This window comes from Microtus oregoni, unplaced genomic scaffold (assembly GCF_018167655.1).
Source record: "Microtus oregoni isolate MIOR12 unplaced genomic scaffold, Mior012 000018F_ref0000195, whole genome shotgun sequence".
Taxonomy (NCBI): Eukaryota; Metazoa; Chordata; class Mammalia; order Rodentia; family Cricetidae; genus Microtus; species Microtus oregoni.
In genome coordinates, this window is record NW_024543077.1 from 24,500,069 (window position 1) to 24,517,160 (window position 17,092).

Here is a 17,092-nt window from a genome sequence, read left to right on the forward strand (position 1 = left end):
AGACATTTCTACTCAGTGGGCCTCAGTGAACACAACAGTTCCAGTAAAAGAAATCTTCCCACAGTGGTCTTCAGAATTTTAGGGGCACTGTAGCAAAATTCCTTGCCTTGCTGGTACCTGACAATTAACAATCCTTACTCTGGGTGGGAGTCTAGACCTGACTATAGTTCTAGAAACTTCAAGATCACTTACCATAATTAAATACATTGCTATTTCCTAATATAACACAAAATATATTTATCAGATTTACTAAAATCACAGACTTTAACAAAATTATTTTTGTTTAAAATTCCACTGACACAAGCCAGGCATAGTGGCACACATCTGTAATCATAGGACTTTGAAGGCATAAGTAGTTGGACCTCTCTGAGTTCAAAGTCAGCCTGTGTACACAGTGAGTCTAGGGTCAGCCACAGATTCATAAAACAAAAACAACAAAACAAAAACAAAAAAAAAAACATTTCCCACTCCCAGCCCCATCCTACAAAACTTCACAGGTACCAAAGTCATGGTTCTAAAGCTTCAAGACTCAGCAATTCAACATGGACTTAATATTTAGCATTAAAATATTGAAAGTCAAAACTAAGATTCACTCTGATGAAACAAGTTATGTAATGAGGCCAAACCATTGACCACCAGACAGAAGAGGCATGCAGCCTCGAAAAGAAACAATAACTCTGTATGACGTAGAATCCACAGAAAATACTTCTCCTTGGAATTCTGTAAAATGTTTGATAGCTCTTCATACTTGTACCTTTAATAAGAATCCCCATGCAGTACTGATAATAGCAACATGCACATGGATTATTCTGACAGAATCTTAAAATTCAAAAAGATGTTGCCAGACTAAATCATTTTATTCAATAAGGTATTGTAGCGATTTTAAGGAGAAAATGATTCTAATGTTCAGACATGGTTAGAAAGTGAATTCATTGGGGCTTGGGGGAAGTTTAGTGTTAGGGCTTTCGCTCTGTGCAACATTTTTGGAAAATGACTATTTTTTCTTAATGAGGGGTGAGGACTACACTTATTTTTGGGTTTAAGGACTCATATTTAGAATGCAATTATGGATTCTAGTTATGATTTAGTAAAGTGGCCGCTGTAGGCTCTCTACCGTGATCCCTGACTTCACTAGCCATGGGTGGTTGGCTAGTTGTCTACTACCAGGTACAGTTCTCCTCTTCTTGATCAGGTCTTAAATCATAAACCAAATCAGAGTTGACATTAAGGGTAGAATAGAGAGCCAGATTCTAAAAGTACAAAACCACATAGACAAAACTGAGTGCCAAGTTAGACCAATAGAGGATGGGCGGTGGACTGCGGTGGATCATGCCTACTGAATGCTTGTCTTATGACCTTGAAGGTGGAGTCAGTGTCTGGAAATGCTAAATAAAAAAAAGGGCTGGAAAAAATCTGCTGTTAAGAATCAAAGTATAAAGGTGACTTTTAGAAAAAAAATCAATGTTTTATAATTTCCCTTGGAAGTGATAACATTTGGAAAGCTTATAAGTAGTTTTCCATGGAGATGATTTAGCAGCATCACAGATGAGATTTTTGCTTAAACACCCTGCACTCAGGGTCTAAATGATGATGTTTCCAAAGCTAAATTAAAAACATTTTGAGACGCTTGTTTTCAGTTTGACAAATTAAAGGCCAGCAGCACGTGCTGGGCAATGGTGGCACCCCGAAATGTGAGACACCATCTGCATGAGAGTCTCCTGAACCAGAACCAAGTAGACCAAGCACATCGGCAACCACAGCAAAGGCAGGTGAGCATGTATTAAAGCATAATTATGATCATGATGACAGCAATATTCACGGTTCCTATCCTGCATTTAACAACACTGCGGCATGCCCTGTAGATTGTAGCATTTATTGTTGATCATAATTGGGGAAAATATTCTATTGTTCTTATTTCAAAGACAAGGGCATTTAGAAAAGTCAGATACTCTGCTCAAAAAATCAAGAGGGTAGAAGTGACAAAATGACGATAAACTTGAAACTACAGTAATCTTCAGACACATCTTCATCAGATTTAAAATTTCAGATTTACCCTTGAGAACTCTAGCAATGTGTTCCAACCAAGAGGGCTGTGTGAGAGTAAGGAAAACGCAACATAAGAAAGCTTTCAGATGAGAAACTTAAGTCCTCACAGAAAAAAAATTGCATTGAGATCAAGATCAGTTAGCCTAAAAACATCATTTCAAATATTTATACATTGGCTTAGTAAAATAATGCCTACTTATTGAACACTCATTGAGTAACAGACCTAGTATGAGACTCTATTTATGAATTTGATCTTCAATTTTCAAAATTACCTAGAAGTCATGCCTAGAAGGTACTAAGGTCATAAATCAAATTATAATCTTTGATCTGTCTCTAGACTATTCTCAGTCACTGTATTTTGAATGATGACATTTACACACCTTCAACCTCCAAGATCCTAGGCCTTTCTTACTCACCATGTAAAGTTTACCTCAAGTAAACTTTGAGGAAATAAGTTCCTTGCTATCATCAAAAATACAGAAAAAGTTGCTAGACCCCGTAGGTGAATGTGGACCTCAGGAGATTGTCTCCATCCACACGGTCAGTTGCTTCCTGTTTTATGTCTCTGAGGCACTGATTTAGATCCAAAGTCTCAGATATGAGAGGTGAAGAATAACCTGTGTGCTTGAGAAGGGACGCCTTTGGGTGGCTTCCATGTCCCAAGGTCTGTCTACCCACTGGTTTCCTGCTGTGAGCCATCAATGGGTTTCATCCCCAGGCTTCTGTTCTCAGGAGGCCGCTAGGCGTCTAGAAGATGGAGAGCCATCTTTATTCAGCTTCATCTTCTCTTCAGGAATCCCGCAGGAACGACTCCTGCTCTACCATCTGATTCCAACTCAGTCTTTTCCCAGCCCCACCTCACTTATACTTAGCCCTGATAGGAATATCTGGCAATTTTATGTATTATAACACAGCATGCCAAAGCTGAAGAAAGAGGCTTGAGAATGAATTACAGATACGAGCAATACAATGAGGAAAACCCAGGTAGGAAACAATTTGCATAGAGGTAATTACAACACACACATTTTCATCATAGCCAATTTTAAAGAAATTGCTTCCTCATTTTACAGCTATTAGTTTTACAGAGGTAAAACCAACATAGTCCATGACAATTATAGGTTTCATAAAACTGAAACACATTTTTACAAGGAAGAACGCCTGATAAGAAGCTCTACCAACAATAAATGTTAGCTCTGTTACTTTATGCACAACAACACTTTCAAATAGATGAGCATCTGCTTGACTACTGATGAAGATATCAATCAAGGCATCAATGATTTCTATCTGATGGATCTTTCCAATTAGCAAAAAAAAAGCAGAAATCTTACAGAACATACCATGTCATTAAATAGCAAAGGTATTTTTACACTCTTACCAGTCTTGGTTAGACTGAAGATGTCCACTCTAGAAGAACCGTGTTAGTTTGGGAGAATAGCCGAGCAAACTGGATGTGTGCTGGTCTTCTGAAGAAAGTGTCCCAGGAAAAGGTATGAACTGTTGTCACTAGAAGTGGTCCAGCAGTACCACTCACTGTTTCTGAAAGAGAGAAGGTGGTAAAGAAAAGAAAGAATGAGAATCTGCTCACAGAGTCCCATAGCTATTCTTTCAACATAATCTGTACACATTTATTCACACACTGGCAGCTCATGTTTTTTTGCACATCTTACGGTTGTTATTCTTTACACTATTTCTTTAATTTTTGAGATTATAATATAATCACATCATTTACGTTTTCTGTTTCCTCACTCCAAACTCTCCCCTATATTCTTCCTTGCTCTGCTTCAAATTGATGGCTTCTTTTTTCTTTAACTGTTGTCAGATGCGCATATGCATTTTTGTATATATTCCTAAATATAACTTGCTCATTCTGTACACTGTTATTCACAAATTGATCAAACTGCAGAGTTGCAGAGCCTAGTCCTAATAAATATATCTATGAAACAGCTCCTGTTTCTTATCTTTTAACTAACAGGCCAGGTCAGCCAACATTGTTGTGTGTTTTACATGCTAATTAAAAATAAAGTATCAGTAATGTCAAAGGCTGTGGAATAATCTTATACACTGAGAATTATTTGTCACTGTATGGTTTAGTGAAGAAACTGACTGCCCAATAGCTGAACAGGATAAAGCTAGGTGGGAAAGACAAACTGAGAATGCTGGATAGGAGAAGGAAAACGTCTGGAGAGCCAGCCAGCCACTCAGCAAGCAGAATGTGTAGGAATGAAACAACACGGCCCAAGCCATGTGAAAACACACAGATTAATAGAAATGGGCTAAGTGTGTTAGCCAATGGCAAGCCTGAGCTACCAGCCAACCATTTATAATTCATATCCAGACTCTGAGTCTGTTTTGAATAAAAAGTGCAATTATCACTAAGAGGAGAATAATGTGTATTGTAAGTAAAGAGTGGGATCTTTGAGTCACGGTCAGGGTTCCTATCACTTTGTGACAATCAATCCACATATTTGACCTCTTTGGGAAAACTCTATATTCTATGGAGACACCTGTGGAACAACAAAATTAAGTTTCCCTAAGTCAAGCTCTTTAAAGTATTCAATGAATACCTATTATACTTTCTGTCTCTCTGTATGTGTGTGTGTGTCTTTCCCTTTCTCTGTATCTCTTTCTCTCTGTCGCATCTCTGTCTCTGTCTGTCTCTCTCTCTCTCCTGTTGTTGCTTAAAACTTACAATGAAGAAAGAGAGGTGGTGTGATGCACTGATTATACAATATGAAGCCTTTGCCTAGTGATTGTTAGAAATCATCTCAGTACTCATAAGAGATGAGATGTCTTCATTTCTGATTTACAAATAAAGAAACTATGAATCAGCAAGTTTAGAATGTGCCAAAGTCAGATGACAAGAAAACAGTGGATCTGGGACTTCAGCCATGGCTGTTGGACTTTCAAGGTCCATGCTATATCTGGCCTCTTTCTTGTTTTTTTTTTTTTTTTTTTTTTTTAGTTTTTCGAGACAGGGTATCCCTGTAGCTTTGGTGCCTGTCCCGGAACTAGCTCTTGTAGACCAGGCTGGCCTCGAACTCCCAGAGATCCGCCTGCATCTGCCTCCCGAGTGCTGGGATTAAAGGATCAAAGGCGTGTGCCACCACCGCCCGGCCGGCTCCTTTTGTCCATAGTCCCTGATTTTTAAATTATTTCTTGTTTGGTTGGTTGGGTTTTGTTGCTATTGTTGTTTGTTTGTTGTTCTTTTGGTTTGGTTTAGTTTAGTTTTATTTTGTTTAGAGACAGGGTTTGACTTTTGAACTGGTAACTGCCCATCCCCCACCTCCAGAGGTGGGATTACAGGTGTTTTCCACAGTTCCTGGCTATGGATTCTTCCACACTTGCGAGAAATACAGTAAAATTTTTAAAAGGTAAGCTAATTTCCACAAAAAATGGCTTGATCCAAACTTATTGCCTTATTTCTATCAATAAATAAGGTGAATGAAATGTCTAAAGTAAAAATTGAATTTCCAGCTAAATATAAAAAAGAATGCATACAGGAAGAAATATTGAAGACAAAGATAGAAAATAACAAAATTAAATCAGAAAAACGGAACTCAAAAGTCAATACTCTAGTTGTTTAAAAAGTAACTGTATCAAAATAAGGAAGACATAAAACGGACCAGGAAAAATAAAAAGGGCAAAGTTATATAAAAATGAGAAATTACAAAGGAACTAAGTACTGAAAAATGAAATGAAATAAAATAAAATTATGAGAGACAACTCTAGAGGCATACAATCACACATGTTTGAAAACCTAAATAAAATGAACAATTTTCAAGTGAAATGCAGACAAATTGAATTGGTAAGCAAATGATAGATATCTCTACATATGGCTGACATAAATCAGAAAACAACAATATGACTTCAAATATTAAAATAATCAATACAATAACACATAACATTAAGTTCAGAAATTCACAAATAATATGAGCCTTGCATTATAACTAGTCACACTTAGAAATCTATGAACGGAGCTAAACTAAGTAATTTTCAGAAACATTACTGTGATCACATAGATTTAATGATGAGAAATGTTCATACATACTGTACTCCAGCTAAATATTTTCATAGTGGTATGAAATTTTAAGTATGAGGGATTCTTTGGGCAGCATTTGAGGGCTGTGCGATTGATTAAATATATTGATGACAAAGGAGAGAAGTTTCTCAGTCTGAACAAAGTAGTTATGAAAAGGGATCAAACACTTTGATGTAAGACATACCCATTTGAACGTGCTCCAGGAAAATGCCAAAGACTTCTGGAATAAATGCAAAACACTTTACAATAGAGGGATAGGGAAAGAATTCTGAAACGAACACCAGTAGGCCAAAAATAATAAAAAGAATTACCAAATGGAATTGCCCGGGAAACAACTGGGAGAGTGAAAAGACCACCTACAGAATGCGAGCAGCTTTGTGGCCACCAGACATTTGATACTGAATTAATATTTAGAATCTATAGCTCCTTTAGTACTCAAGTACCCGAACCCCCAAACACCCAACCAACAAATTGGCAAATCAACTGGATAGTTCTTAAAAAGAAGTACATATGACCAGTATGTATATTTAAAAAAAAAATGCTCAACACATTTAACCACCCTGAAAACTCAAGTCAAAAGTACATTGACATTCTACCTTGCCCTGTCAGAATTACTATCATCAAGAACAAAGAATAAATGCCGGTAAATATATGGGGGGAAGAAACTTTATACATTGCCATAGGAATGTTAGTATAGCCATTGTAAAAAGTCAGTAAGAAATATCCTCCAAAATTTAAAAAAATAAAAGAATTAAAAAAACTACTGTATGATACAACTACTCCACTATTTGATGTGGGATTCCCCTCATTATGCTGTGAATTCCATTGGTTAATAAAGAAGCTGCTTTAAGCCTATGCCAGGCAGAATAGAGCTAGGCAGGATAAACTAAGCTGAATGCTGGAAGAAAGAAGGCAGAGTCAAAGAGAAGCCACCTAGCCCCACTGGAGATAGACACTGGAAGGCAGATGGAACTTTACCCTGGAAGCCACAGTCACATAATGATACACAGATTAATGGAGATGGGTTAATTTGGGATATAAGAGCTACCTAAAAATATGGTCAAGATATTGGCCAAACAGTATTGCAATTAATATAGTTTCTGTGTGATTATTTTGAGTCAGGGTGGTTGGGAAATGAACAAGCAGCCTCCAACAACAACGAATGGGCATACAGTTAGAGGAATCTAAGTCACCATACCTCAAGGATATATGCACTCCAACATTTAGCAATGCTAAAAATCATGAAGTTATAGTATCATCTGCAATGTATATCAGTGGATGAAACTATAAGATCATCTATTTATCTAGCATTTATCATCTATCATCTATCTATCTATCTATCTATCTATCTATCTATCTATCTATCATCTTCCTCTCTCCCTTCCTCCCTAATGGGGTTTTATTTAGTCATAAAGATGAAGACATTATGTCATTTGGAAAAAAAAGTCGATGGACCTGGTAACCATCAAACTAATCAAATAAGCCAGAATGGCAACTATGCATCTGTAAACCAATAACCATTTATATGAAAGTGAAGGTTAGTATTTGGAAAGAGACAGACAACCATCAGCAGTCAGGAGAGGTAACAAGAGAGAAGCTAAATGAGAGATGAAAATGGGCAAAGAAATGACATATGAAAATGTCATAATGTAACATAATTTTGTACAATAAGTATATTCTAGTGATATTTTTTAAGCAGTTTCATGTAATAAAAGGTAACAGTTTAGAGAAAGGAGGCATCAGTAAGACTAATTTGCATTAGTCTTTGTGTGAGTAGAGAGATATGAAATAGGTACAGCTGTGTGTTGCTGAGTGCGTGTCTAGGATTACACATTTCCTCTTCAAGTCAATGGCAACAAAGCAATAAGCACACTAAACAATCCAGACCTTGGTTTCCACTCATCTGTCCAGGGTCTCAGAGGAAACAGCTGATGTGAAGAATGGGATGGAGATGAACAAGAAGAGAAAAAGCAACAAGATGAGAGGATACAAGGTCCTGTGGTGCTGAGCGTGTGCAAAAACTCAAGTGCCAATAGATAGAAACATTATCAATTGTTTTGAAGGCAAGAATCAGTTCTGAGTGTTAAAAGTAGTGAGGAAAAAAAAACATGAAAAAGTGGAAAAATAGGATATTAGATAATCCCAGGCAGCCTTTCCACAAGACACTTAGTAGCTAATAGAGTATGATGATGAAAATGACATACAACACAGCAACCAAGTGATAACTGCACATCACAAGCCTCAGCCTCCTGGGTGAGCTCATACCTCCTGGGATTTCAGACTCAGAATGAACAGCTTGCATTTAATCAGAAAGGAAAACTTTACAAAGCAATTGAGGGACAGTCTCCAAAGCAACTGGCTATCATTCTTATAAAGCATCGACGTTACGAAGGCAAAGGGCTGGGGGGAATTCTCTAAGTCAAAACAATGATGGAGCCACGAGAATGAATGAAAACCATGAGCCAGCCAAGAAACACAAGTATATCATGGTTGCAGCATTTGAAGCAGGTTATAAATAACATCAATATTCATGATTTTATAATATCAGCATTACGTAAGGGGTTGACATTTGGTGAAGGTGCTAAGTTTGTGGAAATTGTGTCATTTTAAAAGTTACTTTATGGATCTTAAAAGTAAATGCAATCACATTTCTATTGCATAATTATAAAATGTCAAAATTTTCTGAGGATATCTAATCCAATTACCAATCAGTTAGTTTGAAGTCTCTTAAATGAAACTCATTCTAAAATTTTTCTGTAGAGTCCCACTTTTCTGTGGATCACATTCAGTCCCCTTGGGGACTGCACAGTGTACTGTGGAAAATGTCAATCAATCACTGAAGAATTAATGTAGGCCCAGTACCACTTTCAACCAACAGAATGTAGAGTGTTCAGAGTTCTTGTGACTCTCTTTCTCCCCCAAAGGACATGTAAGACAGTATCTAAACATGGAAAATATCAACCCATGAATTCTTTAGTTTTGAAAGGTAGGACCACGTCTAGGGCAAGAAGGAAACAAAAATCTGCAATAATTTTCATGGGAATTCATACTTAAAAATTGCAATTTGATGGTTCAAATGTGTTGCAGTTGGCTACAATGTCTACTTATTTATTACTGTGCACACACAGAGTCGATTAAAGATCACAGAACCAAACAAAGGTGTCGCAGCGTGACTGCACAAGCACATTGCCCTCCAACATCAGCAGCATTGGGTGACACACATGCATATTTGACCACGTCACCGCAGAGAATTCTCCTCTGAACTAGAGCCTACCCATGCAATAAATAAAGTTTGTAGTTCCACTGACTTTAACTACTGTCATTACAAATTCTTCAAATGATAGGTTCAAACGAATTACTGCATCATTAGAATACAGGGAGCAGTGAGCCATTATTTCACTAGTTAACATTCTTCAGGAGACATTGAAACGAATGTAGGCCACCCTGTAGAAATATTGACGACTGAAATCACAGCCTTCACACACGCTGAAGGCAGCGCAATCAAATGTGCTCCATTATTTTAGGCATTTAGCAAGACTGCAGAGGTTACTGCAAGCCTTCCGTAGAGCAGAGGGCAGGAAGACTGTATCGGGTCATGGGAAGAAAGAGCTAACGTCTCAGGCATTCACCAGCTCAGCTCTGAGGACTCTATGGCGGTGATGTAATCGCCAGGGAGGAATATTAGCAAGAATTACATAAACCTCTCTTCACCAATTGTCAGCTTGTATACTGTAGATTAAGCTCTGCCACAGGCTTCTAGTGGTTGGCAACTCATGCTGTGGAAAATGTCACAGGGCCTTGCAAGCCCACTAGCTGTGCTCCATAGAGCAGAAAATTAAGCCTGGCATATTTGGGGGAGGAGTCTTCTGGTTTATAAGAATTTATAAAAATAGCCATATGGAAAGAACCCAGGGTCACATTCCTAAGTTTTTAATAGTTTCGCCATAAATAATTTTGTCACACATGTTAAAATCTTACCTCATTCTGTCTCAAAGCCTAGATAATGTTTACTTGTGAGAATTCATTTCCTCTTCTAATTATGAAGATATATAAAGAGGACAATAAAATACTTTTACATTTATGGCACATCAAAATATGCTGAAGAAAGTCAACATCAGCAACTGCATTCTGCCCTCAGTTACTCGGTTATTTTGCTTCCTCCTGAGTAAGTCTGAACCGATAATCATTTATCAAAGTATTAGAGTTTCATCATGAATTAATTAGATTCATTGCACAAAGGCAACACTAAAAATGAAATCATGAATCTAAGTAACACCAGACTGAAGTTTATTGCTTATTTTATGTGTTTAGTTTGAATTATGCTTAGCCTTCAAACAAATACTTTCTGTAGTAACACATTTGCTTAGGCATTTTTGAAACATTTAAATGCATTTTTTCTCCCATTACTGCAACATACAGCTTTGTCAGAAGGGCTACACCTTATTTGTGAACATGGACTAGAACCGTGGTGTTGAAATGTTCGACAGAAGGGGTCCATTAGAGCAAACGGCACATTGTTGTTCCTAGAAATGATCACACAGCTTAGGGAACAGCACCAAGCTATTTATTTTGAGTCAGTGATTTCATCAAAATAAGGTTATGTCTCCCTATCCCATTCCTCTTTTCTCACTTTACTTTGGCTGCTGTTCGGTGAACCTTAGGGTCCAGAGTAGAATGAGGTAGCTAGAGTCTGTCAGGGTAGGTGAGAAGTTAGGCAAACAGAGAGTAAACAGGTTCTCAGAAGGGGAGCTCAAAACGTTCACAAGCTAACAGTTCCTGAGTCCCCTCAACAGCCAGTCACCGCTCCACTATAAAGGAAGGAGAGGGTCAGCTTAGGGCTGGCAGGTCAAAGATGAACCGATAATGGCTTCAAACTGGCTGCAAAACCAGAGTAAACTGATTACATTAACACAATGCTTTCTGGGATTAAAGTTAACGAAACCAAAGGGGTAAATCCCTAGCAATCGAGACTGTTGTTGCTCTTTTCAAATCCAAAGCTAACAAGACTGAAGGGTAAAGTCATATTAGTGAATCCAGTCAGTTATCTCTTTAATACTAATGAGCTTTTGGCCACACAGAATACACTGACTACAAAGTTAAAGTGTATAGTAATAGACTCTGACTAATAATTTTTCCTTGTTAGCTCAAGCAGGCAGAGGACGGTTGTCACTCCAGAGGCTCCCATTATTCTGGGTAGAATACATTTTTTTTTTAAATGATCAACTCAATAAAAGGCTCAACGGATAAAGGCCTGAGGCAAATGGTTCTCTCTCCTGGCTTTTCCCTTTGTCCTTTCTTGCAAGGCACAGACAGTACCCTTGCTCTGAACTCTGCTTTCATTAAAAAATTCCCTTAACCTTTTCACTGTTTCCCATTTGGCTCTTTGTCTAGGAAGATGCTTCAGGAAAGGTCTTTCTAAACTTAGGCTGAGTCCTCAGCCCAAGAACGGAGGTGATTTCCTGTGACAGTTCTATTAGCAATGTAGAAAGGCCCACTTTAATACCTGTGCAAAGAATTCCTGACTTCAGAGAACCCCCCCCCCCCACACGCACACACAAACACACACCTTCCCTTACCACCCTACCCGTCTCGCGCTGCTGAAAACTCAACCCTGATGCTCCTCACCATGATCTGAAGGGGCAACCTCTGCCTCCCCAAAGTCCTATTCTCCTTACCATGATCTGAAGGGGCAACCTTTGCCTCCCCAAAGTCCTATTCTCCTCACCATGATCTGAAGGGGCAACCTTTGCCTCCCCAAAGTCCTATTCTCCTCACCATGATCTGAAGGGGCAACCTCTGCCTCCCCAAAGTCCTATTCTCCTCACCATGCTCTGAAGGGGCAACCTCTGCCTCCCCAAAGTCCTATTTTCCTCACCATGATCTGAAGGGGCAACCTTTGCCTCCCCAAAGTCCTATTGATTACGCTTATAGCCTTTGCTTAGTACCTGCTTTGTGAATGTCACTGCTTTGTTTGCAGTGAGGAAGCCCCAAGCTCCGTGACTGTCTTATCCAATAGCCGCTGTTCTATGACATTTCCTCCTCTTAGTCATCTCACTGCTCCCGACATCTTGTCTATTCCATAAGCTGTTCCATTTAAAGGAGGAAAAGCTGGCCTCCCATTACCCCAAGTGTTCCCACACACAGCTCTGACCTCACTGTTCCCTGAGTGGCTTAGAACACTTACTCTCAAACAGTGTTTCATGGAAAGTGCTTGGACTTCATTCCTGTCTGTTTTTCTGCCGATGAGTTTTCTGTTTGTGACTGGGCATTACTCTTGTCCATGCAGGTGAAAATTCCTTGGGGCACAGGTCGCTTATGAGATCCTGAACATTCTACAGTTAAGCTCTAACACCCAATGAGGGCATGACGAGCATGCAACCAGATTGTCGGTGCACCTCATGTTCTTTCAAAAAGTTTGTTGGACAGAACTGAGTGTCAGAAGTACATAAGCATGCCAGTCACTTCATGCAAGACAGCAGTCCCTGGAGCTAGCGTTCTTACTATCTGCAATGTCTCTGCTTTAACCGATCCCACAGACTGGGAGTTGAAAGAATAGAAGATGCATGTTTCTACCCACCGAACACACAGCGGCTTACATCACACTTTACTGTCTTATTCTCCCTTTCTCTAAAGGTCCCACAAGAGAAGCTGGCTCTGAATAAAGGCTTCTCACTGATTAGGTCAGCCAGCCAGCCAGCCACAGATCCTTAAGGACCACTCTGCTCAAGTTGACCTGTATAAAACTGCAATCGCCTCTAAGGCTGAGCCCTGCAGTAAGCAAAACAAACTGTAGCTAAGGCACCTCCTGGCTCCCAAGAGGAGGCAACTCCATGTGGCCAGCAGTTTCTTTGGTTTTCTCCAGTGTAGGTTAAGTACTGATTCCTTGTATAAAACCCTCTGTGGCCTTCTGTATCTGGGTTACATTTTTTTCTTATTAAAAAAAAAACTGGCTTACAAAAACAAAATGTGTTTTCTGAAAAAGAATTTTTATTCTAAAAATGTTGAAAGACTACAAGGAATATTATATATATATATATATATATATATATATATATATATATATATAGTGTGTGTGTGTGTGTGTGTGTGTGTGTGTACTGCTTTGATACAGTAATATCTTAGATGTTTCCCAAGAGCATTATGGTTGGACAATGGTTAGATTGCAAAGACAACATAGCATGTGTATCTCCATCTGCAATGCTCCTAAATCTAAAATTGTGAATGGCCAGGCATCGCCACTCACACCTTATTGCCATACCCAACAGGTGGAGGCAGGCAGATTTCCCTGTGCTTAAGACTAGCAGGGACTATAGTGAGGCCTTGTCAAAAACCATGGAGTTAGAGAACACACTAGAAGTTGCCAGACATTAGGGATGAAAGGTACATGGTTTTAAAAAGACAGCACAGAGAACTGTATAATTACGGGAAAGGTACAGATCTTGATTGTGTAGACAGTCACACAAATCTATACTTGTGGTGAAGCAGAACACACAAACACACACACAAGCATATGTGTGTCAGGGAATTATCACAACCCCTGTGAATGCCAATGCTTGCTTCCTGTTTGACATTTTGCTACTGAGATACATGGGAACTCCATATACATTGTGTATTATGCATATATTTGCAACTTCCTATGAGCCTAAAATATCAAAGAAAAAAAGCTACAAAATCAAGGTGTCTTCCCTTGATTCCCCAAGCCTAATAGGTTCTGTGTGAAGTTTTTATACACACTTCTCACAGCGATCCCCAAAGTTCTACATGCTGCATCCCACTCACGCTGTTGGTCCTGCCTAAAATCCGCTGCAGTCACCTTCTGCCCCACCCACCAGTTCCAATGTGACTATGTCACATCTTAAGTTCAGGGTCCATCTGCCAGGACCACCTTTGACAGAAGCAATCACACACTAGTTTGTGGGGCTCTTTTCACCTAATGGACCATCATGGGCATTTTAATTTCCATTATGAGGTTCTTCTGTCTCACTTTGAGGTTCTTCTTAATTTGACAAGGTCAATCATTTTCCTAAGGTTAAATACTATGCCCCCAAACTTCCAAACGTGTCCCTAGTCCAAACAGCTATTTTTGAACTTTAGAATTGTACTTAATATGTATGCAACTGTATATGATAAATAGGCCAGGAAAGGGCTTATTTCATTTTACACTTCCAGGTAACAGTCTGTCACGATGGGAAATCAGGATGCTGATTGTCCTGCCCTCTCTCTGGCTCATGCTTAACTGGTTTCTTATACAATACGGGGTAACTTGCACAGAGGTGACACCACCCACAGTGCTCGGGGCCCTCCCACAGCAATCAGTCATCAAGAAAATTCTTTGCAGCCATGGCCACATGCTATTCTAATCTCGGAAACACCTCCATTGAGACTCGCTCCTCAAGTCCCTCCAGGTTGTATCCAGTTGACAGCAGAAGCTAACTAGGACCAACAGGCTCCATGTAGCTAATTAAATTAGTTTTCACTTAATATGTCCCAACTAAAATCTCAACAGCACATAAAACATGTTGTTTCCAGGAATCTATCTATGTCAATATTGAAACAACTTTGTAGTTCTAATAAAGCAAGTCAAAATATTGGTATCATTTTCTCCTATCACATTCAATCTATTCTGTTGGCTCCCTCAAAAGTAATCCCGAATTTAAGCATATCCCACTACTTCGATTTTCATCACCCCATTTTGTCCATTAAGGTTTCTAGTCTGAGTTCTTGAAACAGGTTTGAATGTCTCTCCCCTGTCCTCACTATTGTGTGGAAGATCAGCACTCACAGATCCCTTATAAGTGACAAGCTACAGTATCAGGTGACACATTTCCTCCCAAACAAACCTGTCTGCTTGTTCTTTTGTTATCTTCACTGCTTCACCCGTTAGTTCTAACCCCATTTGGTCTATTCTAATCTCCGTGTGCTCCTTCTAGAACATGCACAGACCTCTGTGCTTCTTATCTTCCAACGTGAAGATCTGAAAGGACAGCTTTCCTGTCTTGTTAAGCAGCTGCTCAAGGGACAGCATCATAGATGCTACATTATCACTCCATGCGCTGTCTCTACAGCACTTAACTTAAGAGAGAAGGGAAGCTCAAGGGACATTGGAAATAAACCTCACACGTCCAGGAAAGCAGGAGCTTACAAGATCACACACACATACACATAGCACATACACGACACATTCTCTCTCTCTCTTGCACACACACACAACCATAGTTACTCTCTCTCTCTCTCTCACTCCCTCTCACTCTCTCTCACTCTCTCTCACTCATACACACACTCTCTCATTCTCTCTCTCTCTTTCTCTCTCACTCACTGCCTCTCACTCTCTCATTCAACTCTCTCTCACACACTCTCTTACCCACTCACTCTCAGTCTCTCTCTCTCTAACTCTCATTCACTCACTCACTCACTCACTCACTCACGTGTTCCATAGCAGTAACTAATTTTGAGGAAGCGGAGACTTTGGAGAGGAGGCCTTAGACCTGTCACTGTCCAGTTCTGCAGTGCCATCCAGGGATGCAGCTTGTCCATTCTGAGGTGACCTTGTCCTGCTACAGCTGCTTCTGTGTCACCGAAGACCTCTAAATAGTCACTGCCCCATACTTCAGTTATCCACAAAAACACCAAGTAGGATGCGGTGAATTCATTACTTTCATCAGTTGCTCTATGGAAGTCTCATACAATTCCTTACCATTGTCCACGGGACTCACAAACCATAGCTGGTACAGACAAACAGGTGATATATGATATATGATATGATAGAAACGATTAAAAAGTAAGTAGGTGGATACTAAAAAGACATTAAAATAGAAGAAAGATCAGTGGGTAGATATAGGATAGACAGATCTAGATATCATCTGAAGACTACTCAACATGTAAATCATGGCTGAAGGCTTGGTCCCCAGTGTGACTCTGCTGTGTGTAGCAGAACTCTGGGATTATGCTATAGGCATCTAGTACTAAGCTTCTTGCTCCCCATAGTTTGCTCAGCTTACTTTCTTATACACCCTAGGGGGTGACACACAGTGAGCTGGGTCCTCTCCCATCAGTCATTAATCAAGAAAATGCTCCATAGACTTATCCACAGGTCAGTCAGATGGAGTCATTTTCTTAATTTTCTCTTCTCCTAGACAACCCAAGCTCATATCAAGCTGACATGACTCACCAGCTCAGAGCTCAAATAAAGACACCAATGATAGACTTCAAAGTCTTGATATAATGCAAGTCAAACCCAAAGCATAGGCAGAAGAAAAAAATACAGGTTGTGGCAATTTAATGCACTGCTCACTAAAAGAATGATGTATAAAGTCCGTCAATTCAATAAAACATTGAGTTTTATAAAATTTTATATAAAAATTGGCTCATTAGAATTAAAGCATATTTGATAAAAATCCAAGCAAACGTAGCCAAAACAGGGAGAGGCTCCAGATTAAAAATTAGAGGCAAATAATGTGTAGGCTATTCAAGATTACAATGATCTGGGGGTAATAAGGAATGCTTCGAAAACTTTTATTTTGCAACATCAAAAAATATAAAAGAAGCTGACAAATTCAAAGGCTCTCATAATTTATCAATGTAAGATCAAGGAGATAAAAATAACTTACATAGATTCATAATAAGCAATAATAATCCCTTCTCACAAAGAAAAGCTGAAGTCAGAATGGATACACTTTCCAGTTCTAGAAAGGTTATAAAGAAGCACTTACACCAACATTCTTTAAACTAATATATAAAATAGACATAGCTAAAACACTACCAAAGTCATTTCAAAGGCATCATTACCCTCCAACCAAAGTCAAGTAAGGACACAAGGAGAAAGAAAGCTATAGCTCAATTTCCATGACCATAAACAAATATTCCCACTATAGGCTAATTTCTTTCATTAACATAGATGCAAGAATTCTTAATGCTTGCAAACCAAATTTAAGAATACATTAAGAAGATAACACACCATGACAAAGTTAATTTTATCCCAAGGATACAAGACTGGTTCAACACTTATAA

General features: G+C 39.0%; 1 protein-coding gene across 6 annotated transcripts in view; it reads right to left on the reverse strand.

Annotated features, from left to right (window-relative positions):
* Positions 1-17,092, reverse strand: part of LOC121458699 (disks large-associated protein 1) — a 798,580-nt gene that overhangs the window by 689,886 nt on the left and 91,602 nt on the right. For all 6 annotated transcript variants that reach the window (XM_041667976.1, XM_041667977.1, XM_041667979.1 and 3 more), the window contains exon 2: positions 3,422-3,582. The gene's annotated coding sequence lies outside the window, so the exon portion shown is untranslated. The remainder of the gene's footprint in view (positions 1-3,421; positions 3,583-17,092) is intronic.